At 35.0% G+C, this 25774-nt stretch overlaps 1 non-coding gene across 1 annotated transcript; it reads right to left on the reverse strand.

The window, feature by feature from the left end:
- Positions 1–12247: 12247 nt before the first annotated feature.
- LOC130457712 (U6 spliceosomal RNA) lies at positions 12248–12351 on the reverse strand. The gene has a single exon (XR_008916998.1). It is a non-coding gene; the product is annotated as a U6 spliceosomal RNA (small nuclear RNA).
- Positions 12352–25774: the final 13423 nt, after the last annotated feature.

Raw genomic sequence — 25774 nt, forward strand, 5'->3', positions numbered from 1 at the left:
TTCCCCTCCCATCAGTTCCAGTCACATCAATAGTCATTTATTGGAAACAATATTGAATTTGGAGTCCTAAGCCCTCTGGTTGAAACCTGGCTATGTTATTTAATTACTAAGTAATCTTAGGTAGGGAAGAGACTTCACTTTTTCAGACTATAGTTTAGTTTAGTTTAGTAAATCCAAAGCTCTAAAAAAGGAAAGTTTCTTTATAGTTAAATCTGTTAGTCCAAAGGAACAAGATCAACTGAAGGAGTCCTAGAACCCTAACAGATTTGAGGTGTGGCAAAATCAACAAGTTTTAGAAGTTGGGTCAGGAATGTGAGGAGATGTCGAAAGAACATTCTTTCTTTCATCCAGTTCCAAGGCTCAGTAAAACCATTTTACAGAAGAAGACACTGATGTTTAAGGTTAGTGGTATCAAACTCATATTGAAATGGGGGTTACATCATACATAACAATCCCTGAAGTCAGCATATTGACTTAGTTATTAAATGTAATGTTATCTGTTTTGTTGAAATTTAGTTATTTTATTAAATATTCCCAAATTTTATTTTATTCTGCTTTAAGACGTACTCCTAAGGGATGTGCACTGCCTGCAGACTCATGTTTGACACCTCTGTTCAATATGATTAGTTGATTTACTTATGATCACATAATTTGTAAGCATCAATTATCACTCACTAGCTGGAATTCTGGTCTATCTTAATTGCTTAGCAGAAGTTCCCAGTAACTTTGCTATGGATTAGTGAAAGAATGATAGAAAAAACCTAACAGTAAAGGAATAAATTTATTTTTTACTTTGGAGACCAACTTTTCATATTTTCTGTATAATTTCCTTTTAAATTCTAAATTCAAGTCATTACAGGCAAAAGATGTTTCATGGAAATAGGAATATGTCGAATTGCACCTTTTTATGGGAAAAGGGGAATTTAATGGTTTTTTGGCACAGTTTCTCACAATATCAGTGAATGAGATGGGGGGGAATAAATTCTACTTTCAGAATAAAATTGAACATTGTGAAAAAATTGCCCTTGAGCAAATTCACGTTTTCCCAAGTTCCCACTTTTAAATCTCCTATATAATAATGGCAATAACATGTGTTTATTAAGACTGTAGGAGAAATCCAAAGAACATTTATCTAAATGGGGACAGAAAGTTCATCGGTATCCTAAGCTAGCCTTACTTTGCTTGTTAAGGATCCTTCCTAAATACAGAAAACAGAAAGATACTGTTTTATTACCTACTGGTGGTATTCTAAACTTATCTCATCCTAACTTTAGGGAAGAGAGAAAGATGTCATCCCATCATTCTCCTTCCACGAATCACCTGGCCTCCATGGCCAGTCTACAAGGAAAGGAGAGGGATGTTATAATGCTACATCCACTGGTCTTTTGGCCTAGTCTAGATTGTCTGCAAAGAAAAGTACTATTTTATCAGTTCCTACAACTTGCCCCTTCTAAAATGTGTAACCCTGAGAGGACACAAATCCTAGGCCAGCTCTTTAAGATATTGTTAAAGTACCTGAACATATTTGTCAATAATTAACAGACGCCCACCTGGTAATACCCTCCCCAATCAGTGATTCTGAACCCCTGCTTGTCATTATTCATACCTTATTCTTGATCTCCAAATGTCCACTCTCTTGTTTCTATTCCCCTCAACCCAAACCCTCCAATGAATCACTCTAAAACTATAATTCCCTTTCAATGTGCTCCCTGAAATACTCAGGAATCCATAGGTAACAAACTTATTTTCATCTTAAATCTTTTCTTTTCACATTCTTTCCATTTTTTGGCTGTCACTGAGACTTGCCTCCCTCCTGATTACATAGCCTTCTTAGCCACCTTTTCCAGTACTGTTTATACCTTTACTCATTTCTTCTAACATACTAGTATAGCTGAGGGACTTGGACTATTCCTTAATCCTTGTTGCCACTTCCAAACTCACAGTCACCAACACTCATTAATCCCTCTTCCATAACTGCCATATCTATCACTCAATAAAAATTCTGGAAGCTGTTCTCTACCAAAAAATCACAAAAGTATGCTACCAAGATCCACTCTAAATATGTTATATAATCTCAATCGAGCCATCCTTGTACACCTTCCTAATTAACTCACTTACTTTCCACAGCAACTTTTCCAAAGTTCTTTATCCCTCCCCAACCTTCCACAGCTCCCCCTTCTCACTGTTCTCTAAGTGGCAAACTTTGTATCATATTTTCTTCTTTTCTTTTTACATTTTACAGTGATATAAAATCAATAGATCCTCTATTGCCCTCCAGGCTTATGAAATTTCCATGATTCTTCAGTGTTTCAAAATGTAAAAACAAGATGCTGGGAGTTACTTGGGGTAAATATCTGGGTTTGTGTTAGGGAAATTACAGGGCTAGAGGTCTGCAGATTTCCCAAGTGAATCTGCAACCCTGATCATTGACATTGACAGCTTTTTAAAGGCAAAAAAGAGGAATTTACAGAGTGGGGTTGAACACTAACAAGGATTACTCTTGACATGAGTAATAGTAATTTATAGGTCATGGAGAGGTCAGAACACTTTTGACCTGGGCTTCTTTATAGGTCATTCTTGACATGCTACAACCTCCATTTCTGAGAAATCCCCAACTCCCACAAGAGGTCTCTGAGACCTGGTCCTAGAGATCTGGTCCACAAGACCTTTGGATGACCTTCTTGTCTCTAACTTCTTACATGAACTGGTTTGATATAAATATGTTATAAAATTGGTTCATACATTTAGGATTAACATAGTAACTTGTTTATAATTACAATGGTAACACTTAAAATTACTAAAACAATATATACATTTGAAATTATAATTTAGATATCCTGAGACTATATTCTTAATCTGGTTACATACATAGACTTTTCTATGGGACTATATTCTTATTACAAATCCCACAGTTACATAGTATCAAACTAAAGGGATTCTTAAACTAATACAAACAAGGGGCTGTTTAATTAAATTAATTAAATTTCCTTCTTATAAAAGATACTTTTTAAAAGTATATACTTATTTTTAACATTGTTTTTTTATTTAGTCTGAAAATTTTAGTCCAAAATTTTTAGTCCCTTCCCTTATCCCACTCATAGAGAAGGCAAGCAATATGACATACATAAAGAAAGTAAATATATATATATATATTTCCACCTCCATCTACACTCAAAGTTTATTAGTTCTCACTCTGGAGTGAATGCCATTTTTCACTATGAATTCTTTGGAATTGTCTTCAATCATTTCCTGGATTAGAATAGCTAAGTTGCAGGGCAGGTAGTACAAATGTCATCAGGCCTGAAGTCAAGAAGACTTATCTTCCTGAGTTCAAATTTGGCCTCAAACAATTCCTAGCTATATGATCTTGGACAAGTCACTTAACCCTATTACTTTCAGTTTCCTCATCTATAAAATCCAAGGAAATGGAGAGGGAAATGACAAACCATTCTAATGTTTTTGCCCCTAATGGGATCACCAAGAATCAGAAAAAAGGAATAAAACAATGTAACAATGATATTACTGGTACTATATACAGTGTTTTCTTGGTTCGGCTCACTTTTCATCAGTTTTCATCAGTTCTTACGAGTCTTATCAGATTTTTTCTGAAAACATTCTTTTTGTCATCTTTTATAGAACAAGACAATTTTGCTTTAATCATATACCAAAATTTGTTCAGTCATTCCTCAATTGATGCCTTGACTTTTATTTCACTGAGAAAACTGAGGCCATTTACAGGGAACTCTCTTATCTCACATCACTCAGATGTTTCTGTCACTATCTCTTCCTTTACCCCTAGTCTCTGTCTCCATCTCTCTCTCTCTCTCTCTCTCTCTCTCTCTCTCTCTCTCTCTCTCTGCTCTCTGTCTCTCTCTCTTTCTCTCTCCCTCTCTCTATCTCTCTCTTTCTCTCTCTCTGTCTTTCTCTCTCTGTCTCTGTCTCTCTCTCTGTCTCTCTCTCTCTGTCTCTCTCTCTCTGTCTCTCTCTGTCTCTCTCTCTTCCTCTCTCTCTCTGTCTCTCTCTGTCTCTCTCTCTGTCTCTCTCTCTGTCTCTCTCTCTGTCTCTCTCTCTCTCTCTCTCTCTCTCTCTCTCTCTCTCTCTCTCTCTCTCTCTCTCTCTCTCTCTCTCTCTCTCTCTCTCTCCACAAGTTATCTTATTCCATTTTGCCTTCTCTAGTATATTGTTCCCAACTCTTCGATCTCCTCATCTATTATTTGCTGGCCTATTGTATATAAATAAAAGTTCCCATTTCTTGCCCATCTAGAAAAAAAAAACCCTCAAAACTTGATCCAGTTGTCCTCACTATCTACCATCTGATATTTCCGCCCCATTTCATGGCTGAATTCCATTAGAAGGCCATCTATAATTGGTATCTCCATCTCCTTTGCTTTCATTTTCTTAACTCATTACAATCTAACAGAATTCTGACATCATCATTTAAAAGAATTATTTCTCTCTGAAGTTATTAATGATCATTTAACTGCCAAATCCATTGACTATTTCTCATTCTTTATTCTTCTCAGTCTCACTGCAGCCTTTGAATCTTTTGATTACCTACTTCATACTATCTTCTTTCTAGGTTTTTGTTAGATGGTGAGATGACTCTCTCATGGTTCTAACCTTACTGATCTGATTGCTCCTTTCTTGGTCTCCTTTGTCAGATCCAGATCATTTCCACTAATGGGGGGTACCTTTTAAGCTCTGTCTGGAGCCCTCCTCTCTTCTTTCTCTATGGTACTTGATTTGATGATTTTAACAGTATCCATAGATTCAATTATCATTCCTATGCTTATAATTCTCATATCTCCTTATCTAGTCCTAATCTCTTTGTAGATCTCTAGTCTTGCATCTCTAACTACTTATTGGATAATTTCTAACTAGATTCCCCATAGTCATTTTGAACTCACCTCCAAAACCTAACTCATTCTCTTTCACTCCCAAATATTCCCTCTTTGCTTATGGTTAAGGGTATCATCTGCCTAATTACTCAGACTCACAACAAATATATCATCCTCATCTCTTCAATCTCTCATTCCCAATGTCCAATCTGCTGCCTAGCCCTTTCAATTTTACCTTCATGATATCTTTTGTATATTTTTCTTCTCTAACCTGACACTGTTACAACCCTGATATAGTTCTTTACACTCATATATTGATGATTTCATTAGACTGCTATTTGCTCCCTGCTATCTCACTTCATTACAGAATCTTATCTAGTCAATTGTCACAATGATCTTTCTAAAGCACAAACTTGAGAATATCACCCCCAGTCCTACCTAAGAAAACTAGTGTCTCTCTGTGATTAAAAACAAGATAATCTTTTTTATATTCATAGCCTTTCATAATGTACCCTCTTCCTATCTTTCCAGAATTCTTACAGCTTATTCCCTCCCACTCATACTCTCATGTTCTGTGATTCAGTGACAGTAGTTTTCTTTCTTTTCCTTACCCAAGAGACTCTAGCTCTCTACACTAAGCATTTTCAAAGGCTTCCTCCATGCCTACATTGCTATCCCTCCTCAGGCATTTTTTGACTCTTCTGGTTTCCTTCAAGTCTTAGCTAAAATGTTACCTTCTACAAGAGGTCTTTTCTAATACCCCTTAATGGTAGTGTTCTCCTTTTATTATCTCCAATTTATCCTGCATATATCTTGTTTATCTATAATTGTTTACATGTTGTCTCAACTATAAGACAGTGAGGTCTGTGACAGTGATTTCAATATTGTGCCTTTGTTGTGTATCCATAGATCTTGCCACATGGCCTGGTACATATGAGAGAACTAAGGAGGTTGGAACAGCAAGTAGGTTAATGGTGGGAACTGAGCAAACAACATTGACTCCATGTTGTGACTCAATTCTGGAACTGGTTTGGTTCCCCTTTCTATTCAATCATAAGTCTAGTCCAAATTCTGTCTCATAAGAAAAAAAATGTTAATTGTGGGAACTGTGAGAAAATGTTGTTGGGTCATTTGAAACTATCCCTATGTGGCTGGGATGCTAGACCACCTCTACCAGCAGTTTAGAGACCTAAGCTAGGCACCAAGGCTACGCTGACCAGAAACTCAGTTAGGCTCAAAGACTGATGCAAGTTTTTTCACAGTTGTACATCACAAGTAGCTTATATGTCTTGTCTGAAAACTGTCCTCATAGTTATCAATTATTGTTTCCAGGCCTCTTTTTTATTTACAGACCCTTGAGGATAGTTGAACAGCTCTTTTTCTGAGTTCAGGAAATTGCATCTGTTAATTCTCCCTCTCCAAACTTAAAAAGTAATCTTTTACAATCTTTTATCCAAATAGAAATCAGATTACCTAATGTTGTATTGTTCCTTTTCAATTAATTGGCCTTAATTAATTGTTTTTAATGTGCAAAAGTCAGTCTCCCCCTATAATCTGGGTCCATCCCTAAGCTAAGGAAAAGGCCTGGTCCTGATGTGATAGACAACTGGCATGTGTTCCTTAATAAATCAAAATGCTCAGAAGCTCAAACCTTTATTTCTTTAGTCATTTCATCTTTCACCTGCCACACATAATATGTGCTTAATAAATTCTCATGAAAACGGGAATGTATGGTAATATTAACAAGTCATGAACATTACAATAAATGAAATTTTTATAGTGCTTTACCTAGAATTTCTCAGCCAAACCTGCCATGCTTATAATTGGGGTATTATTATCCCCATTCGACAGGTGGGAAAACTGAAGGTACGAAAAATTAAATGATTTACCAATTATTCCATAGTTTCTTATCAAAAGTAGAGTATGGATTTATCTTTTTATACTTCAGCCTCACTAGTTACTAGGTCATAATGACTCTCTTCCAAAAGTTGAAGAATGGAATAAAAATTTCATGCCATTTTTTAAACATTGGGATAAAATTGCAATGACTAAATGGGATGAAATTATGTTTATTATAGTAAAAATTAAAAGCTTAATATGTTAATCATGGGATGCTATAATCTCTGGATAATCAAAATTTCAAGAAAAGAAAAGGATAAAGAAATCATGTAGAGAGTTATGAGTATTCTGCAGCAGATTACCTACAATGGCTTACATAGAGGAAATAATGTGAAAGCCATCACCTAGGAAATTTTGATCAGAGTAAGTGTTATATGAGTCATGGATAAAAATCTACGAGTAATAGATAGACAATCCCAGTGCTCTACTGGGATTTTTGAAATGTTAAAAATTCTCAATGAAGGGTAGATCTTTTGTGAAGCATTCATGAGAAGCCATAAAAAGAAGGTTTAAATGGGTCTAGCTTTTTGGAAGGTTTACCCAAATCAATAAGCTTGGTTGCTGAATAAATAACAAAAGAACCATTCATCCATTAAAGCATTTGTAACAATAATATCAAGAACTATTTACATAGCTCTTAAAGTTTGGGAAACTTTATTAGAACAGATTGCAAGGTCTCTGCTAAAAAGTGCTATTAGCTACTTTCACCAAGGCATCTTGGTGTGTATTTACATCCTCATTTTGTCCACATTACCCTTCTGCTTTGTATTATACCTATCTTTGTAAATTTTGCATAATTTCTGGGAGAGCATAAACTCAATAAGGACAGATGCTGTCGATATTAATTTTATATTTACTGTACATTGAAATAGAAGGCACTTTAAAAGTAAGTATTGCATATAATTAATTTTTATTGAATCCTAACGAGTTGATCACTTTGCCCTCATTATACACTGGTTCCTATCTTCTTTATACCTTAGAAACTTCTCTTAAAAATCCATGCTATAGTCACTTCCAGGGGCAGAGCCAAGATGGTGGAGTAACTAGTTCAGAGTCACCATGAGAATCCTCTTCAACCAATCTCCACAAAATGAATACAGGAGTGTAAGAACCAATAAGGATACAGAATGAAACAACTTTCAAGAAAAGAAAAACCCAAAATTTGGGCAGAGAACATCTGGGGGCACTGGGGTGAGAGGGGAGCAGAGCCAGCAAGAGACTGTAGCAAGGAGTAAAGAGCAAACCAAGAGCAAGCCACACCCCACCACCACACATCTGTTGTCACAGGTTTGGAACATAATATCAACCCAACAATCAGACCCTGAGATCCTGCCTGGCCAAATAGTTGTCCAAGTCAACCCACACCCCTTGAAATTTCAAGTCTGGAGTACCAGCCCAGGGCAATCTGGGTTAAAGGGGGCTATTCTGTTTGGGGCCAGAGAGAATCCAGAAATCCCAGTTTGGACTTGGGATGAGGACACAGTTTGGGGTGGTTGATAAGTACTAAGGGGGAACTTGGATCTTTTTGCCTAAAGCTCAGGGCAGAGTTCCAGAACAGGGAAATCAAGGGTATGCCTGATTAGAACAAGTATACCATGAGACCAAAAACTTCCACCTAAGCCTGAGGCTACAATTTAAGTAGTTTCTGACCTGATTAATATCCATGTAAGACCAAAAGCTTACAATGAAGAGGGCAGCTGGGTGGCTCAGTGGACTGAGAGTCAGACCTAGAGATGGGAAGTCCTAGGTTCAAATCTGGCTTCAGGTACTTCCCAGCTGTGTGACCCTGGGCAAGTCACTTAACCTCCATTGCCTAGCCCTTACTACTCTTCTGCCTTGGATCCAATACACAGTATTGACTCTAAGACAGAAGATAAGGGTTAAAAAAAAAGCTTACAACCAAACCTAAGGCAAATCTTTGAGTTATCAGGATCTCAAGAGTTAATTGAATCAGCAGGAATAGGGGATCTCAGAGTTCTCAGCCCTCAAGCCATCACATCATCCTCAAAGAATTGAAACTGGTAACCCCCCCCCCAAAAAAAAACCTGATCATAGTATCAAGGAAGGACTGAAGTTTGAGAGAGTAACCCAACTTTCCAGAAAAAAAGAGTCCACATATATAATTAGAAAGGAAAAATGGGCATACAACCAAAAAAAGCACCTAACTAAAACATTTTTATGGAGACAAAGAGCAGGGTACAGACACAGAAGGGGACAGTGAAAGCAAAGCTTACACATTCCAATTCCAAAAGGAAAACATAGATTGGACACAGATTCTAGAAGAGCTCAAAAAAAGACTTAAAAAACCAAATAAGAGAGGCAGAAGAAAAGTGGAGAAGAGAAAAGAATGTGATGCAAGAAGAAATGGACCAATTGAAAAAGGGGAATCAAAAAGTGAGAGAGGAAAAGTCTATTCTATGGTTCTGGAATAAATGTTGAGAAAAGAAGTAGGGCAAGTATCCCACTAGATAGCCCTCTTTCAAAATGGTTTGAGACTTGAGCCACTTAATTTTGCTAATAAAAAAGTTGAAAAGATTTGTTTTTAAGTGACATAACCCTATTATACTTAGATTTCAATTTGGAAAAAATTCTCAGAGCATCTTTCTGACTCAATATCCTTATTCACTTATTTATAGCTAATAGTATTGATTATTTCATTGATCTGAAATAATATTTATGAAGCACAAGCCTCATCATGCCACTTATCCCCTGTGCAAAAATCTCAGGGTTCCCAATAATATCTATGGCAATATCCAAATCTTTCAGCTTACTATTTAAAACCCACTGTTATCTTATTCCAGTGTCTATTTATAGGCATATTTGAGACTATTCACTTTTACATAATCTGTCTAGTTAAAATGACCCTTCACCTCTATTTGCCTTAATTCCCTCCACTGTAAAATGAGAATAATAATAGCACCTATCTCAAAGGATTGTGGTAAGATTAAATGAGATAATTTTTTTAAAAGAAGGAAAGGTCTGACATACAACAAGGTCTACAAAAATGCTTATTCCCTTCCTCTTCCTTATTTTTTCTTTTCTGAACTCAATATTACATTTCCCACCTCTAAAACTCCACACATTGCCTCCTATGAGTTGAGTTTATTTGTTCCTTAATTCCTTTTCTTAAAAAAAAAATAAAAAACCCTTACCTTCTGTCTTAGAATCAATATTGTGTAATGGTTCCAAGGTAGAAGAGAGGTAAAGGCTAGGAAATGGGGACAAAATGACTTGACCAGGGTCACACAGCTAGGAAATGTCAGAGCCCAGATTTGAACCCATGACCTTCCATTTTTAAGCCTGGTTCTCAATCCATTGAGCCATCTACCTGCTCCCTCAACTTCTTTTGTAAGATTCCTTGGATTCCTTTAAGTTCCATTCAGATACCAACTCCTTCAAAAGGTCTTTCTTGGATACCTTAGTTGTTAATGCTCTTTTGCTCCTCAAATTACTTCGTAATTAATTCTCTATTTAAATGCTATATAAGGGGTACTAGTCCTTGAAAGTTTAGACTGTTTTTCATCTTGTATTTCTACCCCTGTCCTTAGCATAGTACTGCAATATACTGAGCACTTAATAAATGCTTGTTAAATCAAAATAAGTATCAAGGTATAAAAATAAATTCAGAGTAAAATAAAAGCAAACCACACACAGTGCACCATTCCAACATTACAACTGCATCTTTCTTGGAAACAGTACTAGTGTTTATTCAATGATATACCTGACTGCAATCCAAGTAAAACAACAGAGTCCTATTATTTTTGTGCATGCTGCAGTTTCTTAATACTCAGAAAGTATTAGAGTAAATGTGCAATCAGGTAAGTAAACCCATATTGCATATCTGCAATTCCCATCCAGTAGAAAGAAACTATTACATTACAAGCCCCTATAATTACATTTGAATGCAATCAAATACAGTTTAAATTCTCAAATCCTTTGAATTACAAGATCTCATTTTCTATACATTTAACTATGCATCTAGCTGGAAGGGGGGAAGCTGAAATCATGCTCAGAGTTTAAAAAATAAGAAGATTGTTCTCATGTCGGCATTTGTCAACTCCATGCTCTGATTATTTCATGGTCTTCGTCTTCAATGTCAGCTTATATGGACAGTTAAGGCACATTCTTTTTCAAAACTTGTTTCTATACCTAAGAAAATAATCTTTTGGAACCAAATGTTTCTTTTGGAGGGAAGAAAACCATCCTATAGTAAACTGAAGTTTTAAATTCCTTTATAAATTTCTGGATCCCATATCACAAGACTTTAGTATTCCTGTTTGGAATTAGATAAGATAAAAATGAAACTGGAGTGTCTAAAATGAAGGGAAAATCACTTAATAGTCAATTCTCTTCAGTGTTTTTAATTTCCAGTATTGGGAGGTAGCCAAACCAATCTGTGATCTCACCCCTAGTGACTATATTTTTACTAAATACAGTTCTACCTGTAAAATTGTTAAGTTAGTGAGACAATATTTATTAAAAATCAACATATTGTGCTAAGTAATGGGGATATAACCATAAAGGAAAGAAAAGGAAAGCAGAATATGGATGGTGTTTAGGGAGTAAGGTAGGGAGAGGGGAGTGTGTGGGTGTGGCCACTAGTACTTAACCTTAAATAAATGAGGTTAAAACTCCCTATTGAATTAGTGAAAGTGGCAAGAGTGTTGTAGAAAATTTGAGGGGACAAGAGCAAGTGACCCCAATAATTAGATGAAGAAATTTTATTTATGGAATAATTTGCTTTACCTTATCTGATCCTTACAATAATCCAAGAATTATCATACATCTGTTTATTATATTATATATATAATTATATTTAATTGAATATAAACATATAATTATATTTAATTATTAAAATGAATGAAGACATTGAAGCTCAAAGCAGTTGTGACTTTTAGTAGATCACCCTATCAGTAAGTGGCAAAGTTGGGACTGAAAATCAGATCTCCTGGCTTTATTTCTTATACTCTTTGTACTATACTATGGAGGTGAGAATGTGAACATAGAAAATCCTTTTGCATAATAACATTGCTGCTCAAACATACCTTTTCCCTATAATTGGTTTATACCAATTTGACATTTAAGTTAAAGAGCTTTTGTCTGAAAATGGAAATGGTCCCTGGTAGGATTGAGGTTTTCACAGTCACACTTAAATGTGTATTAAAGGCAATTTCCTCTATCCTATTAAAATCACCCAGGATACAGAATAGTTCACTTAGAATTGAAGTCTTAGATTTTTAAATATGAATCTTAAATACTTCATCTCTCTGTCAGGTGGTAGGTTGCCTGCTTTATCATTGTTTTTTTTTAGAATCTTGGTTCACCATCACATTGATTAGAGTTCTTAAGTCTTTTAAAAGTGTCTTTACAATGTCAGTTTTATTTTACAAATTACTTTGCTGGTTCTGCTTACTTCCTACTACACCAGTTCATACACATCTTCCCGGGTTTCTCTTAAATCATCTTTTTTATTGTTTGTTAGGGTAGAGTAGTACTCATTACATAAAAAAAAAAACCTACAAAGCATTTAAGAATTTTTCATGTCATCCTTGTTCAAGGGCCATGCTAATCTCTGTATCATTATAATTTTATCATATGTGATGACAAAAATGAGGTTGATTGAATAGTTCTATGTGGATTGACCTGGGAACCTAAGTACTATGAATAACAGTTTTACCTTGAATAGATGCATTTGATGTTTATCACAACTCACAAATAAACATCAAACATAAAGGATGTCAGTAAGTTTGGGAACATTTATGTTTTCCCCAGAGAATTTTATTAGCATCTAAATCAGAGTGGTAACACTAGGAAATGAGAATCAGAGTGAGGCAGACAAGAAGGAAAACAGCTAAATAGGGCAGGAGAGTTTGGGTAGCCAGATGACAGAATGAATTCACTGTGAACTTTAATAATGGAAATGTTTAACACTATTTGGAAACTTATAGTAAATCCTCTTTGGAACTGGTGTATCTAGATCTGAGAAACTGTGATGAGAAAAATGCTAATTTCCCCAAGTATGAGATTATTCCTCATAAAGTATAGAGATTGAATCTGAAAGGTAAAATTCCCTTATAATAAGAGCACAAGTGCTTCAACCTTTAGAGACTGACTGGAGGAAGTATTATATAGTATTGGGCCTGCAATCAAGAAGATGTGATATTAAATTCCCTCGCTAACATTGACTAGCTTTGTGACCCTGGCCAAGTCCCTTCACTTCTGTATGCTTATGTTTCTTTGCTTTTAAAGTGAGGGTAATAATTGTAACTCTCTCCCAAGATCATTGTAAAAGCACTCAGCTACAATTAAAGTCTCTATAAATGCTAGCTATTGCATATAAAAAAAGAAAGCCCAAAACAATTTGCTCAAGCCCTTAAATGACAAAGCTGGAATTATAATTAATAATTGTAAAATAATAGAATTTATGTCATCTGTCCCTATATCCAGTAAACCACTAAATTCTGCCTCTAAATATTATTCTTGTGTGAAGTGTTATAGAATCATCATAGTTGGATAGAATAACCAGAATTGACCAGAACCTCAGAAGCCACCTTTCTAGTTCAAAAGTAGGGTAACCAAACCTTATTTGAAGGATGATCAACATATGAAATTTATTACAGGTAATATCTGCTTAAAGACTTGTAGTAGGAGAGAACTTAAAATATTGTTCAATAGACAATTGAAATTGAAATTTAGGATAGCTCTAAGCACTAGTAAAATTTTCTATCCACTGAACTGAACTTTGGGTAATATTTATCCATTATCCCTAGTTCTTTCATTTAGAGTTAAACAGAATAAATCTAATTCTTCTACACGTATCAACTGGCAGTACAAGTACAGTATCCATATGGTTGTTAGGTAAACTTCCAATTTATGACAGATTTGTGATGAAGTAAGAAACCAGTGGCAGTGAGAACTTATTTGAGTAATCCTCTAAATCACCTCCATATGGTGACCCTGTGACTGGTCCTTTAAAGCAAAATAATAAATAAATAAAAAATAAAACTAAACAAACCAATGACATTTCTCATAGGACTTTCAATTTCAAGATCTCTATTCATGTAGGCTGGTTTTGCCATTGCTGCGCACACTTGCATAAATAAAACATTGTTCTTTACCCATAGTAAGAATGTATAATTTTTTTGCAGTGATCTTTATAAACTTATTTGCTTATCTATAGAAGATATTCCAAGTTTTCATCTCATTTCAAACATTTCTCTGTCCCTTCAAGACTAGCTAAGCTCTTTCTTTGAAATGAGTTATTGAGATCTTAACCTATGCCAAATATTACATTATATTATATACAAATATTATACTGTGCTATTACAAGTACTAAGATATAATCCTCATCTTTATGGAAATGGAATATTGATAGGCAAAAGAATGGTGTATTTGCAAAGCACACTGGACCATAAATCAAGGAACAAGGAAGTGGCTGGGACACTCATTCACCTTGAGCATCATCTATTTGGCAACCTTAGGCAAGGAGTCAAGAAGATATGTGTTTGAATTTGCTTTCAAAGACTAATTGAATAATATGGAATAAGTCACTTAAACTTGGTCTTAGTTTTTTCTTCTGTAAAATAAGGATAATAGTAGTACCTACTTCATGGGGTTGTTTAGATCAAATAAAGTAATATATATACATATATATACATAATGTGTTTTGAAAACATTAAAGTGATACATAAATTTCAGTTATTGTTAATGTTATTGTAGTTCTTTTTGGTTTTTGGTATATAATTCACCTCACTGACCTGCCTCAGTTTCTCATCTGAAAAACAAGGGGTCAAACTAAATGATATCTGCTATTGCTTCAAGCTCTAAATGTGCATTCATATAAAATAGGGTACATTGGAAAATATAAACAAATAAATATTTTTTCTTTGATTCACTCCCTGATTTATTGGGATGTTTAGAACTATTACTAAGAAAACAATTTATTGGTTAAGGATTTAAAAAGAGTGCAATAAAAAGTCCAAAAGAATATAAGTAAATTATATTTTAAGAAAAGAAAGAATACTAGATATGGAGTCAGGACACATAGTTCTAGCACTACCTACTGTTTACTCACTGTATGACCTTAAGTGAATCTTAAGAGGTAACTCTCTGGGCATCAGTCTTCCTATCAATAGAATGTCACCTCTCAGATCTAATTAGCTCTATTTAAGAAAAGCCAAAATCAGAATAGGTTGAAATACTGAAACCATTTTTACTGGGATGTTCATTGGTCAGAAGCCAGCTGAAATCAACCCAGAGATGCTGGCAACTTTCCACATACTAGGAAGGGAGGGAGCTCTTATTTTCACTTTGTTAACAGAGGTAGCAGTTACAGGTTTTTCTTTTTAATTTCTAAATAACCAGACCTGTAATTTCTTCCATCTACAGAGCTTTCAATGAGAAACTTCCAATGTCAACACACATTGGATCCTTCCTGGTCTATGATATTTTGTCTTATAGAATTGCCTGGGCAACTGTTAAATGAATCAGATGTCCAGGATGTTGTCAGCTATAGGACTTGAACTGAGGTCTTCCTAACTCCAGGGACCACTGTCTCTAAACCACACTGACCCTTGGCAATAGGAGTAAAAAAAGAGCTAATTTATCTTTACCTAAGCACTCTATCTGCAATTAAAACTAATCAATCACTGTTCCAAAATAAAGGGCCTTTAAGATTCAAGTAACAACTAATAGTAATGATACCCTAATATGTGCATGCCAATATCAGGTGGCCTTTATTGTTTAGAGGGGGGAAATAATTCATTTCTCATAAAGCCCTTTATTGCTATTTATATGTTCTCCATTGTCATTGTTGAAAGCTCCTGGAGCCCAGGGTCTGCTAGTGGTTAATACTGATGCAAGGAGGTTCTAGACACCTAAACTACAACAATTCTGCTTGGGAATTGTCAATTAGCTACAATTCTCTCTCAATTATGTTTCCATGCTTTCTACTACTAATATAATTTAATAGATACTGCAATACAGCAGGGTTTCATTTGGTGTCCACTTTCAAGAATTAGTGACTATTGCACTATTTTTTTATATTTGACATTTTACTAAGGAAAGAAAAAAAATAATTAGGTGATTTTTGATCCTTGAAGAACAAATTCAGTTCTGGAATATCCATGCATATAGTATTCCACTAGCTTAAGTGATTTCTGTTGCCTAGAATAAAATTTCCACTGTAGGATTTGTTATGTACCCTTAACTATATTTGAAGTTGGTGAGAATTCTATGCATGTGTCAGGAAATAACTAGACCCACTACTTCTGATGAACTGCTACCGGAATAATGTAAAACAATAAACATGCCCACTATGAAAGCCAAGCAAATGCTAGTTATATTCACTAAAGCAAAAATAGCAAGTGAGACAAAGAACACATAAAGCCATGTCTTCATCATTTTTGTCATACAGGTAACATGAGAACTATTGGCATACTCATCTGTCATAAGTCATAATCCCAAATACCACTGATGGAACAGCATTCTGACGCAGGTCTGAACCAAGCAGCATTTTTAATTTAAAATTTTATTTAATTAATTAATTTTGAATATTTTTCCATAGTGACATGATTCATGTTCTTTCCTTCCCTTCCTCCTCCCCCCCATAGCTGACATGCAATGTCACTGGGTTTTACATGTGTCATTGATCAAGACCTATGTCCATATTATTGATAATTGCACTAGGGTGATCATTTAGAGTCTACATCCCCATCACCCATCCCTCTGTCCAGCAGCCCAATGGGAGCTTTTCCTCCCTCCCTACTTAGAGGTAAGGGCTGGACTCACATGTGGTATGAGGGTTGCAGTTTGGGCACTCGGTCTCTAAAAGGTTTGCTGTCACTCATCTAGGTGAATCCTCATAGTGTGTATATGATTAGGGTGATCTGGACAGTGCTTGAAACTTCTGCAGTTGTTCCTTTCTTAGTTTCAGCTCAAGTGTCCACATGTAAGTTTGGGGTAAGCTTGCTTCTGGCCATGATGACTCAAGGCTTGGTACAAACCTTGTATGTGACAAAATTCTTCTAATTGCCAATAGAGCCTGAAAAATTGGTGACCCTGGACTTGTTGAGTCTGAATGGATTATACATGTGAAATGGGTAACCTGTCCATCTCTTACCTTCCATAAGGGCTTTGAAGAAGGACAGCTGCATTGAGTTGCCTTTTGAGAATGGGAAGGAGGAAAGGGTGTTTGTCTGTTCTCCCACAAGGCTGAATGACTGCCTCAAACATATATTTTCTCTATGATAAAACTCACTGGGAGAGGGGTCTCTTTTATGTTTCCTTCTTTGTGTAAGTAATCAACAGTCTTAGGGTGAAAGTATTGAGGTAACAATTATACGATATAAGAAAAAAACACATCATTAAGGTGATCAAAGACAGTCACAGTGGTTGTCAAAATAGTAATGGCAAACAGCAATAGAAATGGAAACAGATAGATGTGGAAAGGTTAACAAGAATGGTTACAAATATAGGAATCTTGACAGAAAGAAGTGTCAAATGAAAACTCAATAGTCAAGAAATAAACATTTATCTTTTTTTTAACCTATGCCTTCTGTCTTATAATTAGTACTTAGTAAGAGTTTCAATGCAGAACAGTGAAAAGGACTAGGCAATTGAGGTAAAGTGACTTGACACACCATTAGAAACTGTCTGAGGTCATATTTGAACCCAGGACATCTCTGTCTTCAAGCCAGGTTCTCTATCCATTGAGCCACTTAGCCACCATTTAATAAGCATTTGTCAAATGCTTACTTTGTGTCAGGCACTGTGATAAGTTGTGAGATATACAGGCATAAGCACAATACACATATTTAGGGAACTCATTACAATTAGAGAGATAATATGCAAAATATGTGTACATACAAGATACAGTCATCCCTCACCTATCACAGGAATTATGTTCTAGGGACCCCCATGATAGGTGAAAATCCACGAAGTAGTGGCATAGTGCATTTCCATTGTGTACAGTATGGTATTCATCTGCAAAATCCCGCAATACAGTGAAAACTCTGCACATCAGAATTAGATATATATATATATATTTTTAACTCACAATACAATGAAGCTGTGGTAAGTGAACTGTGATATAATGAGGAATGATTGTATATTTTCCGGGTTAATGGGAAGTAATTTCTGAGAAAAGGCACTGGGTTATGGAGGAAGAAAAAAAGAATGGGAAAGACCTTTTGCAGAAGGTGGAATTTGAGGTGAGTCATGAAGAAAGTTAGTGAAACACAAGAATCCAGAAGGTGAAATGTATCCCAAGAATGGTGGATTGCCAATAAAAGGGCATAAAGTTTGAAGATAGATTATTATATGCAAAAAACAACACCAATGTCATTGGATCATAAAGAGCAGGTAAGGTGGAGGATGATGTAAGATGACTGGAAAAGCAGGAATAGGCTAGCTTGTGAAAGGCTTTAAAAGCCAAACAGAAGATTTTATATTTGATCCCAAAGGTAATACAGAGTCACTGGAGTTTATTGAGTGGAGGGGTGACGAGGTCAGGCCTTTGTTTTAGGAGGATCACCTTGGCAGCTGAATAGAGGATGAAATGGAGTAGGGAAAGATTTGAAAAAGGAAAACCAACCAGCAGGCTACTGTAATAATCTAGGTGTGAGGTGATGAGGGTCCGCACCAGTGTGGTGGAGAGTGACTGGAATGAAGGGGACAAATACTAAAAATGAAACAAAGATAGAAACATAGATATATATGGATGTTCTGCCCTGCATAGCTACTTTTAAGGAGAATTTCATGAATATTCTATAAAGGAAAAAGAGAACTTCCAAAGTCAGAAGTCAAGAGGTATCCCTTTGTTATGTGTTTGCTATGTGTGTGTGTTTCCAAGGACTGTACTTTAATTAATCTCACTTTCCCTAGGAACACTGTCTCCAAGGGCAGAGGATGGTCTCATTTGGGTGAAGTGAGGGGAGATTGTTCAGTACCTGCTGTTCTTGTTATTCCAGCTTAGTAAATGCACTTTTTAAAAATAGAATTTATTCCCAGGTATTTCAACCATTCCCTGAATTCAACCTGAATGACAGAAGATCTGTAAATATAAATTATGTCTTTCATGTTTCTGTTTATCAGTTCTTTTTTTGCAAGTAAACATTCACAAGGCATTGTTCAATTATTAATTCTATCACTTTATATAATATTCTCTTGGTTTTGCTCATTTCATTCTTCATTATTTCATGGAAGTCTTTCCAAGTTTTCATTTTTGTTTTTACTTACCCTGATCATCATTTCTTACTGAATGAGTAAATATACTTTCTAAAAGTTCATTGAAGTCTAGGTAACTGATTATCAATATTAAAACACCACTTTGCGCTTGTGAGTGACTATTAGAAACCCAACTACTTGCAGTGATCACCAAAACCTTTTGAATAGCAGTAGAGGCTATTCTTGGGATCTGAACTGTGTATATGCATGTGCCTTGTATGTGAATGAAGGTGGGTGGGGTGTTGCTTTGGGTAGATAAAGGCATATTATGTCAAGGAATTAGGGCTTATTCTGTAGAAAAATGACCTGGTGTGCCTGAGTTGTCATTTTCTCTTTAAAATGAAAGAATGATCTCCAAGGTCCTTTCTAGCTATGATCTTGAATGTCTTCTCTAAATTGTCTGCTCAGAGATTAAAACCCAAATGTCTTAATTTCTAATATAATGTTCTTTCCCTACTATGAGGTACCACATCAGGCCACCTGTAAATGGAAAGCAAAAGTGAGCTCAGCTGTTTTATTCAGATAAGGAAAGGGGCATGTCTGATTTTCCTGTGTCCCCATACAAAATAACCCCATGTGACCTATCCAGCTGCTTCTTCTAAGGATCACAGGATGATAGATTTCAATCTATAAATTACTTTGGAGGTCATCAAATATAACCCCCTCATCTAAAAGATTTAAAAACTCGTAGTTTACAGGGGGTTTAAGTGATTTATGTGAAGCAACATGTCTCTTAGTAAGCAACTAAGGCAAGATTTTAGTTCAAGGCTTCTAGACCCCAAATTCAGGATTCTATCACTGTGTCATCCAACTTCCAGGTCAAATATTCTTTCCCTATTAGATATAAATCATGAGGGACAGGTAGGAGTCTCAGTTGATAGAAATCCAGGTCTAAAGATGAGAAGTTATGGGTTCAAATATGGCCTTAGAGAGTTCTTAGCTATGTGACCCTGGGCAAGTCACCAATACACCACTATTGATTCTAAGACAGAGGGCAAGAGTTTAAAAAGACATAAGAAAATATATTAAGCACTAAGTCAAAATACCCAAGTTCTAATTTTAGTTCTGCTGTGTGACTATAGACAGAAGAGTTTATTGCTCTGAACCTCTGATTTGTCATTTAGTAAAATGAGGGACTTCAATTAGATCACCTTTCAGATGCCTTTCAGCTCAGCCATTTTTTGAGTCTAAGAGTTCACTTTCTATTTACATTTTCATCTTTCTTCTTAACTATTTAAGCCTCCTCTTTTTGAAATAAAGAAGGAAATGTCATTTCTCCAATTCTTCATTTTTCTGGTTTTCTCCATCAACCCTCTGGTTTTCCCATTATATTTATTATTGTCATTATTATTGTCACTACTACTAGTAGTGTTTTACTTAGAGTTTTACAAAGCACTTAAAGTAGGGAATCTCATTTTATCTTCACAACGGAATTTTACAGCTAGGATCATAGACATTTTTATCCCCATTGGATAGAGAATGAAACCAAGGCTTAAGTAATTAAGTGACTTGAACAGTTATCACAACCCCCTCCTTAGTAAGTAGCAGAGTCAGGTTGTTGACCTTGTGCTTCCTGCCACTAAATCCAGTGTTCTTCCAATACACTACTTACTTCTAGGAGTAATAGAAAGGGCCAATATAATTCATCTTCCCCAAAATTCATAGTGTAAGGATTTGATTTGTACCAAGAATGTAAAATGAATTCCTTAAGATGTTACTGAAAGTGGCAAGCCATACAATGTAATCCAAAAGCCAACATTTTATGACAAGTGCATTTGGCCTAAGCAAATGATAAATGCCTATAGTATGATTTTCCTAGTATTAGATAGCAATACTTTATCACACAGCCATGTCTAAAACAGGATTTAGTTGTTTTTTTTTTGTTTTGCTCACCCCAGATATCCCAAAAATTGCCAAACATTGTTGATTTTGCTTCCATGATATCTCAGATAGTTTTCTCCTTTCCAAATATATAGCCAGCAGTTCAAGTCCTCATTACCCTTTATTTGGGCTATTATAATAGTATCCTAATTGATCTCACTGCCTCTAGCCTCTCTCTTCTCCAATGCATCTTCCATATAGCTGCCAACAGATATTCTTTTCCCCCTTATTTTCTTATTTTTCTTTTTTTAATCAGTTTATTTGATTACATTAAAATTCCCAAGAATCCTCCCTCATCCCACCTCACCACATTAAAGAAGGCATCATTTGGCAAATATACATATATAAACTTATGTCTTTCATGTTTTCACTTATCAGTTCTTTCTTTGGAGGTGGACATTCAAAAGTTATTCTCCAGATGTTATTTCTGTAGCTGTATATGTTCTCTTGGTTTTATTCATTTCACTTTTCTTAATTTTATGCAGATCTTTCCATGTTTTTTAAACCAATGTGTTCATCATTTCTTATAGTGCAGTAGTATTCCATCATATCCATGTGCCACAACTTGTTCAGCCATTTCTTCCCAATTGATGGATATCCTGCAATTTCACAAAGAGAGCTGCTATCAGTGTTTTAGAACAAGTAGGTTCTTTTCCTTTTTCCCTTATCACCTCAGGAAACAGACTCCAATAGCAGTATTGCCGAGTTGAAGGATAGTTTTATAATCCTCTAGGCATAACTCCAGATTGCTTTTCAAAATTATTAGTTCACAATTCCACCAACTGTGTATTAGTATCCAAATTGATATTCTTTGACAATAAATTTGACTATGTCACTCTGCTTCCCAAGGACCCCAGCACTTCTAGGATTAAAAAACAAACTCTCTCACCACAAAAGATCTATTTAAAATGGAAAACATAAAAGTATGCTTCATCAAGTACTTAAAATACCAACTATACCATGTGTCTCTTGTGGGCTGAATGGATGGGGCAGTTGGGGAGGAAATGGAGGTCTAAAGACTCCTGGGAGACTTGTGAAACTATTGAAGAGATATTTCACTTTCACCTCTGACCTATACTGACTGTGGAGTTTACAAAGGGCATGGTTAGGGCTTTCTTAGTTCTTTTATCTCCTCTGTGAAGTTGTTGCTGAGATCACCTGCTAAGAACCAGCACCCAGGAGCTCCTGACCTCTTGAACTCATTGAGTTAAAACTAAGGATGGAAATGACCATATCAAAATTACTCTTTGGTCACCTGTGAACAGAGAAAGAAAGAGAAAAGAGACATCCATGATCTTGATGGCTATTCTCAGGCACCCCTAGGCAAACATCTCTTCTCATTGCCATTTGTGTGTTACCCTAGGAGATGACTGCTAAGGAAGGAGAAGAGAACCAACTCAGAGTCCCAATGTACTCAGAGATAGCCTTGATTTTATTTTTAAAGTTTACCACATTCTGGCTTCAGCCTACCTTTTTTCCTGCCCTTTATTCTACAGATGCTATGTTACATTATAACCAAACTAGGCTGTTTGTTATTTCCTATACATTACTCAATGGTCCATGCTATTCCTCATGCCTGGAATTCACTCCCTCCTTACCTCCACCCTGAGGAATATCAAGTTTTCATTAAAGCTCAGATCAAGTGCTAACTTGTACAAGAAGGTCATCCTTGTCCCCTGAGCTGTTAGTATATCCCTACCCCTCACTAAATTAGATATAAATAAATTGTATGTATTTTATTTATCTGTATTCTTTTACTCTTCCCACCTCAATAAAATACAAACTTCTTTGGGTGAAGAGATTTTTTAAAATTAATGTCTTTGCTAATGCTATGCTTATCAGAGATTCCTGGCACTTCATAGACATGTGGTAAATGCTTGTTGCATGAATGAGTGAATGAAAATTTGAACTTGAAGTTGAAATATTTTTGTAGAATATTCATTTCATAAAATAATATAAGAAATTGAAATATGGATCAATTTCCATTAACCAAAAAACAAAACAAAATAAGAAATATTTGGTCATAATTTTTTTTCTCCTTTCACCAGAATTTGTAAAGACCAGATTTTCTTTAAAAGACTGTCCACATAAGACTTAGACTAAGAAAATAACAATATGGCATACTGAATAAAACACTGGACTTTCAGTCAGAAAAACCTATATCTTCAAGTCAAAAAATCCTGAAACAGATACTTACTAGCTATGTGACCTTAAGCAAATTATTTAATCCCTATGATCATCCTGTACTTCAGCAGTGACAGATATCTCACTTAATAGAATCACAGATTCTTTCTGTATTCTGATATCATCCAAATATATATATATATATGATCCTTATTTTCTCTGTATGTTTTTATCAGCTTTTTTACCATTTTTTTCTCAACCTTGAGAGATTTGTTCCCACTTCTTTTATATCTAAATTGTTAACACATTATACTTCATTTGGTTGTCTCAGAATAATGACTTCCTGGAAATGTGTTGTCTAAAGCAATGATTACATTTATTTCAAATTACACATATAATATATTTCATATAACATATTTTAAGGTATTTCAAAGAATACAATCATTTAACAACAAAATATTTTCTCTAAGAAGAAAAATGTTTTGACCTCAGGATTTAAAAAAGAAAAAAACCTTTTCTTCTTGAAAGGGGTTGCAATCAATCATTTAATTTGTTAAATGCCCGCAGGATGCCTGGAACTTTTATAAACATTAATAGTTGACACAACCCTGTCCTCAACTATGAGCAGAACTCACATATTTGGAATGTAGGATACTTGGCAATTCACATCAAATATACTGCTCTGGGGAAATTAGAAAAGCCTGCCAATTTAGAAATTAATACTAATTTGAAAAACTCAATGTAATAACTAGAAATATACTGAAAATCATTAATAATATATCCATTTGTCCTTGTAAGAACTACATTAGTTTTATTTTATTTTTCTTTAAATTCAGCATTCTTTAAAGATGTTTCTCAGTCTTAGCCTTAACTTTTCATTAAAAATTCACTCATGAACTCATTTAAACACAACCATTATCCTATTTTGAAAGAAAAAAATGTCATTGGTTAATGTCATTCAATCTGATTAGTACTGATAAACTAATAGATTCATTTATTGCTTTGAACATTTATTAAGCACATACTATGTGCCAGGTATTGTGCTAGGTACTAAAGACATAAGGCAAGACGAGGCATGAAGATTTTATTAAGAGCTATTACTACTATATGCCAGGTATTGTGCCAAGTGCTGGGAATACAAATACATGCAAAAGGAAATTCAGACCCTTCCCTCAAGGATCTTACATTCTAATTGCAGAAGACAATGCACAAATCAGGGAGAGGAGAAGGGAGAAAGTACCAGTGCATGGGGGGCATCAAAGAGGATATGGCATCAAAGTCCAAAAAGTGAGGAGTGGAGCAGTGAAGGCAATAAAAGTTGGTCAATCTGGGTCCTCACTGAATAAAAGTCACAAGAGGAATTTGCCAATTGGATAAAGAGATGGGGTCATCATGATAGAGAAAAATTCCAAGCTACAAAGGCTATTGAGGCATGGTGTCAAAGTCCAAGAAGTCAGAGACAGAGTACAGAGGGGAATATAAAGATGAACAAGTCATTATTTCTACACTCAAAAAACTCTCTAATCCTTTCAGAAAACTTTATTAATTTTTTAAATGAAAGTAATACTACAAAATTTTAGTCATGACTCCTACTTTTTTATTCAATGATAAAAAAGTCATTTTCTCTATCTGCAAAAGAATCCACAGAACATTCAAAATAAAAGAATGACAGAATAGAAGCTTAACAGAGGATCATTTAGTTCTGAAATCTATTAAATGACTATGGGGAGAATAAAATTATAATGATAATAACAACATATTTAGAAGGTAATATATTAAAAATATGGGTCTCATTATACAAAGGCATTTAGGTAAATATTAATATTTCTTGTTAAAAATTAGGAAGAAAAATTTTAGATCTTCTTAGAGCACATGATAAATAAGACAAAACTTATTGATGTACTTTTAGAACAGACATCACTATATTTCCTTATAATAAAAGCTAATAATGCTTTAAAATGGTGGATTTGTAGAAGGTATCCAAAGAGGTTTTATTTCCTGAAGAAAATATGGGCAGCAAACATTTGAAGTCAATCAAGAATCTAGTCAAGAATCTGGTGATCCATAGGCATTGGATAAATGGCTGTGTGTTTCAGATTAATTTATTAAAATGGAGGGGTTGATAATTACCCTCAATGTTCAGATCATCTTCACTAGATATAACAGAAGAGTTATTCTTAAGATGTCTGTATATACTGATAAATAAATATTATAAAAGAAAATGTTTTTTAATTGTGCAACATATCACTGTAGATTATTAAAATGTAGCAACTACCAAATACCCAGCAAGAGGCAATTTAGAGGCTAAAATACTTCAGAAGGTCATTATCTTTTATAAGCAGAGAAATAATGGAGGTCCTTGAAGGAATGAACAAGATATTTGGATTTTTTTTAATGCTTATATTTTCCCAATATAACATCAGTGATAGAGACACATTTAAAAGTAGAAATAGTTCTGATCCAAATCCTGGGAATCCTTGGAATAAGCAAGTCTCTATATAAAGTAAGAAGCATTCTCTGTGAAATTCATAATATAAAATACATGCCTCTAAATGGCCCTCAAAATACTAGTATGACTTCTGTCTTGCCACTGAACTTCAATGACTCCAGAAGAGAAAATGTAGCTAACAATGTTGTGAAACTCTGTCACTTAAATCAAGATATTATTGGACATTCTCAAAAATGAATGATGAAAAACAATAATAACATTCAAAATATAGGTTGAAGATGTGTATGAATTATGGAATGGATATCAGATAGAATTAAGGAAATAAATTAACACAATGTAATATTCAAATTCTGCTACT

Source organism: Monodelphis domestica, chromosome 2 (assembly GCF_027887165.1).
Source record: "Monodelphis domestica isolate mMonDom1 chromosome 2, mMonDom1.pri, whole genome shotgun sequence".
Lineage (NCBI taxonomy): Eukaryota > Metazoa > Chordata > Mammalia > Didelphimorphia > Didelphidae > Monodelphis > Monodelphis domestica.